Genomic DNA, 6,173 nt, shown 5'->3' on the forward strand with positions numbered 1-6,173 from the left:
AGGTCACAGTCATTATCCTTCAGGAAGTCTTCTATAAAATAAAGCCCTGTGGTGATACTAAAACCCATACGGAGTGATTCAGGGAAGAACCAACCCATACAAAGGAGATGACATTGTGCCATGAAATTATCATTAAGGATCTAATAAACTTATTAGGTATTATCTGGAGGATGTTGAGGGTTTATAGAGCCCTTCATGGAGTGCTGGCCTCGATTCATTGATTCAAGAGTTCAGTTTCCAGTTGGACACCCACTGTTGGTTCTGCCTTCTTCCTGGGCTCCGTCATGACTCAGTCATTGGTTTCTTACTGGGCCTCGCCCAATCAAGCCATGTCAATTCTATTAGGCCCCACCCCCACCCACAAAGCTACACTCACCCCCTTAAAACCACGCCTGCCTCTATAAGGCCCCACCTCTCTTCCCAAAGCCCTGTCCCCTCCCATGAGTAAACACCCACCCGCATGAGGCAGGCACCCCCAACTGACCCCAATGTGACTCCAAAGTGACCCTGAAGTGTCCAAAGTTACCTCAGTGTGACCCCAAAGTGACTCCAATGTGCCCTCAAAGTTCTATTGAATCTGCAACCAGCTGGCAGCTGTTTGGTGAAAATGGGAGGCAATGCAAACACAGCCTTACAGTGCTGATATTCCTCCAACCATTCTTTCATTTTTACTTTGAGGAGTAACAAAGCATTGTTACAATGTCCCTTGTGCTTGCCCTTCAGTCTGCTTCTTTGTCTGCCTCTGATCACCCCAGTAATCCCTTTTGTTCGGAAATATGTCTTCAGAAAGAGTGTTTTTCTCAACACAGTGTCACTTCCTCGGGCAGCATCTACGTGGAGTGAACTCCAGATACCTCTGCCCACAAAGCCCTCCAATAATACCCCAGAAGGCACTGCACCCAACAGCTCACAGTGCTCTTGGTTTTCATGTAGCACTGCATGCAGTACAGAACCAAGTACAGCTGTGAAGTGGGGTGTTTATATCGCACGGACTGTGGACAACCTGTTCAAAGTATATGACCAATCTCATGGGAAATAACTGAGTATCTGTAGGATTTAGCACATGAGCCTTCCCCTCCCACATATTGACCACTCTCCTGAGCTGGGTTTCCCCCACAAGCTCCCTGTGAGCACATGGCCCTCCAGCATTCACTCCTTAGTGAACACATAAAGCAGCACAGCCCTGATGGACACCACTACTTTGTTCTCACCTACTTACCTTCACATCTCTGATAATTGCTTCTTGAAATTGGTCCAGGCAATTTTCCATGCACTTTTTCACTGCATTATTAAAAATAAAAAATGAAAATAAAAATAATTTTAAAAAATTTTTAAAATAGCCAGACAATTTGTTGGTAAGGCAGCTGTGGAAGGTGTTGTGCCAATCATAGAATCATGGAATCACAGAATGGCCTGGGTTGGAAGAGATCACAAGGATCATGAAGCTCCAACCCCCCCTGTGGCAATCAGGACCAAGAAACTCCACATTTAACACTAACCTGTCTGCCCAGGGCCCCATCCAACCTGGACTTGAACACCTCCAGGGATGGACAGGGCATCCGCAGCCTCTCTTGGGCAGCTGTTCCAGCACCTCACCTCTCTCAGAGTAAAGAACTTCCCCCTGACATCCAACCTCAGTCTTCCCTCCTTCAACTTCAAACCATTTCGCCTTGTGCTGCTGCTATCAACCCTTTCAAAGAGTTGACTCCCCTCCTGTTTATAGGCTCCCTTTAGGGACAGTAAGGCTGAAGTGTGGTCAACCTGCAGCCATCTTTTCTCCAGGCTGAACAAGTCAAGGCAAATGAGTCACAGCCTTTCCTTCATCCAAAATCCCAGTCACCTCATAGAATCATAGAATTGCTCAGGTTGGAAAAGATCTTCAAGATCCTCAAGTCCAGCTGTAAACCAACTGTACTACCATAACTCAATAACTATCATAACAACCCTCCTGTAAACTATGTCCCCAAGCACCACATCCAAATGGATTCCACTGATGGATTTTCACCACAAATGACAGCACATTTTTCCAGACCAAGTCAGATAAATAAGAAAATTCCAGACTTCCTTCTCAAAACTTCACATCCTTAGGAAGGGTGAATAGAGACAAATCAGAACTGGAGAGGAAAGGATCTGCTAAAGTCTCTTTGGATCCTTTGTCCCCAGTGTAATTAGAAATAAGTATACTGCACAGTGTCATTACGTGTTTGCTTCCATTGCTTCTAAATGGCAAAACTGACAAGGGTTTATTTAAAGATTTGCTTTTCAAACTAAGCACAGACCAAGCAGAAATCACTTATGTGGAAGGAGTCCTCCACCGACATACCTCAGCAGAAGTGAACATCTGCCTTTTGGGTGTTTCCAACAAAAATAACACCATCCATTTACACATGTCCTGCTGCAAGCAGCTGTGGTCGTCTGAAGTACAGCTGAGAACAGCAGATAATCTCAGCTTCATTTTAAATTTTTTAAAGGCAGACTGAAAGTTCTGGAGTTGTGCAAAGATGTAACTGAGAGTGAGTCATCAAAGAGCAGAACAGATTCCTTGACAGACCTTACCACTGTGAAGCCTTGGGAGTCTGCAATGCAAGACAAAGGATAACCAGGAGGTTCTTTTGTATGCACTGTTAATCTTTTCACAGTTGAGAAACCTTTCATCCTCTGTCACTGTTGTTTGGGAGAATTTAGGGTCAATTAGCTGATTAGAGAAATTTATTGTTTGTGAGTATATGAGATATATGTTGAACACAATGAAGGAGCTCTATTTTGATGCCACAGTAAACTGAGAGAGCTCTCTAACTGGACTGAGCACCAACAAATGTCAATAACCTTCCCTTCCCTTCCCTTCCCTTCCCTTCCCTTCCCTTCCCTTCCCTTCCCTTCCCTTCCCTTCCCTTCCCTTCCCTTCCCTTCCCTTCCCTTCCCTTCCCTTCCCTTCCCTTCCCTTCCCTTCCCTTCCCTTCCCTTCCCTTCCCTTCCCTTCCCTTCCCTTCACCTTCACCTTCACCTTCACCTTCACCTTGTCATGGTTTAATAATTTTGTAATTTTGCTATCAGTATTCCACATCATAACATCATATAAAGCATGAATAATTTTACTGAATCTGCAACTTACAGAAGAAGACTACATCTCCCAGGGAACAACACGATGGGTCACGGGACCTGGACTCTATATTAACTCTGTCGCAGAACAGACTGATCTCTTTTCGAATTCTGGCATTCAGGGGAGTGTGTGGGAGCCTTCAGCTGTTTCGCCTAGATTCACAGTAGGCCTCTCGGTCATGGGACTCATTCTCCTATTTTGCTTGATTCGTTAGCTCAATTTTCAATTATATTGTATTATATTTTTATTATCCTGTATTTTGATATAGTATTTAGTAAATAAGTGTGCCTCCTTAGATCGTTGCCGCTGTTTTCTTTTCCTAATTAACTTTTTCCTTTCGGCCTAGGGCCCCTGCGGGGCCCACGGCCCCTGTCACGGACGCAGGTGGATTTTTCATTCAAACTGTGACAACCTTTCCCTTCCCCTTCCTCTTCACTTTCTCTCCCCCTCCCAGAGGGATGAAGGAGGGACTAGAAAGACCACAACAAAGTAGAATTTGTGGGTTGAGGTACAAACAATTTTACTAAGGCAGAAAAAATAATATGGGTGTGTGTGTTTGTTTTGGGGGGGGTTGAGAATAAAATAATAAAATTCTGATGTTAATAATTTTTGAATATTGATGTATTTACAAAAGAAGCTTTTTTTCCACATTATGTCATATGGAATGAAATATCCATTTGAGTTGCTGAGCTCAGCTCCTGGTGCCATCCCATCCCAAATATTTCAACCCCCATGGCTGGAAGGATAGCGCATGAAGCTGAGGAACTGAAGTAACACTGCTCAGCAGCAGCGAAAACATCGAGGTGTTCCAGCACTGCTTTTTTCCTGAGGTCAGAGCATCCCAACTGAGCCCAGAATGGTACCCACCCCTCATTCCGTATCACTTACAGATTCAATGCTTTTCCATACATTCCAAATAACTGCTGTCATCTTTCCTGTTTTGCTTGTTTGTTTGTTTGTTTTATATACACACATAGATATCATTCCCACAGTCTATGGCCCATCCCTCTAAAGTGGCGGTGGTGTCCATTGGCTTCATGCCTTTGGCCTCCATGCGTCATAGCTGTCATTCAGGGCAGGTAGGATGCTGTGTGGTGTTGGATTGTCGTGTGCTGGATCGAACTGTGGTTCTCTGAGAATTCCTTCTTCTTTAACCTGCAGAATTCTGACTGGAATACCATTAATGAGGTACAGTGCAATCATAGGAAGGATAATATGCATTATAATATGGTAACTAGGGCAAAATTGAACGTAGAGACCTCAAAAAGACAGGGAGCAGGGATCCTTCATTTCCTGCCCTGTGATGATGTGACAGTGAATCCCCACACATCCTTCTCTATCCTACATAAACTTTGATTCCTTCTGGAAGATGCAGTGGGTTGTGGGACAGCGCAGCAAATCTGGAGGTGCCCAATCTGGAGGTGTCTGAGCCAAAACTGGATGCCAACACACAAACAGCCAAATGCTCATTGGAACAATTGGGTCGTAATTTCACCCACTCTGCACTATCAATTTCCCCACAGGAGTTTTCTCAGGGCGATTCTCACTTCCCTATTCCTCATTCCATAGATGACAGGGTTAAACATGGGGGTCAGAATCATGTAAAACAGGGCAAGGTATTTGTCAGTGTCTGCAGAGTCCTTTGAGTGGTGTTTGAAGTACGCAACTGTGGCTGAGCCAAAAAATAGAGTCAGCACTATGAGGTGTGAGGAGCAGGTGGAAAAGGTTTTGTGTCTGCTCGGAGCAGAGTGCATCTTCAGAACAGTCTTGATAATTCTAACATAGGAAACGACAATCATGAAAAAGGGAAGGATGACGAAAAGCAGGATGATAGTGTGCAGGGTCACCCAGCTCCAGAAAGTATCTGCACAGGCCAGCTCCAACAGAGGGGGAACATCACAGAAAAAATGATGGAGGTGATGGGATGCACAGAAGGGCAAGGTGAACACTTGGTAGGTCTGGCCCACTTGTATTGGTACAGCAACCATCCATGAGCCGACCACCAGTCTGACACAGAACCCACCATTCATCAACAAACTGTAGCGCAGGGGGTCACATATGGCCACATAGCGGTCATAAGCCATAGAGGCAAGCAGGAGGCACTCAGCGCTTCCCAGCAAAACTAAGAAATACAGCTGGGCAGCACAGCCAAGGAAGGAGATCCGGACATCTCCTGTCAGGAAACACATAAGTATTTTGGGGAGAGTGGCTGACGACTAGCAGATCTCCAAGAAGGACAAGTTTCTCAGGAAGAAATACATGGGGCTGCGGAGACTTAAGTCCAGCACTGTAACCAGCACAACCAGGCTGTTCCCAATGATAACTGTGATATAAATGAGCAGGAAGATGGTGAAGCACAATCCTGGCAGCCCAGGGGGATCAGAAAAATCCAGAAGAAATCCAGGTCCAACAGTGTGATTCTTCAGGATATTTCTTTGGAGAATTTTCTCTGCATAAAACAACACCAACAGCATTCAGATGGGCATTCTCTAACAAAGAGAATGCCCATCCACAGCCATGCACAGCTCCAGCAGACAGCCTACAGACAACAGTGCAAAATGGACATCAGGATCAGGAGAGCTTGACCAAAATCTGAATCAAGGTATGGAAACCTAATACAGTCCAGTGGGAATATACAAGATGGCAGTCAGGACCAACCAGTTGAGTATGGGGCAGAAAGTCCCAAGTTTGGTCCTCCTTCTAGAATAGTTGCCTATGCAATGCCCCGAGCATGCAGTGCAGCTGTGAGCCTCAGCCTCATGCAGCACCCCAAGTGGCAAAAGGCCCCTGTGCTGCTGGGGGTCTCCTTCCCGCCCCACATCTCCCTACAGCTACCTGGGCAGCTCCCCGGGCAGGCTGAGTGCTGAGCCTGGCTGGCGGCTGAGTCCCTGCCCCTGCAAACAGCCCTGGGATGCAGGGATCCTGGCTCTGCAGGACACCCTTAAACTTCCATAGGGACAGGATTTAGCTGAATCCACTCAGGCATCTTATCCTGAGGTTGTAGTCCTGGCTCCTGGAGGGGACTCAGCTCCCTCCCATGCCTCCCACACAACCAGCCGGACCAGCACTGACC

At 46.0% G+C, this 6,173-nt stretch overlaps 1 pseudogene; it reads right to left on the minus strand.

Annotated features, from left to right (window-relative positions):
* Positions 1 to 4,135: 4,135 nt before the first annotated feature.
* Positions 4,136 to 5,574, minus strand: LOC146756387 (olfactory receptor 10AG1-like; annotated as a pseudogene).
* Between the last annotated feature and the right edge of the window lie 599 nt (positions 5,575 to 6,173).

Source organism: Coturnix japonica, chromosome 27 (assembly GCF_054131305.1).
Source record: "Coturnix japonica strain WE chromosome 27, WE-NBRP24, whole genome shotgun sequence".
In the NCBI taxonomy this organism is placed as follows: Eukaryota; Metazoa; Chordata; class Aves; order Galliformes; family Phasianidae; genus Coturnix; species Coturnix japonica.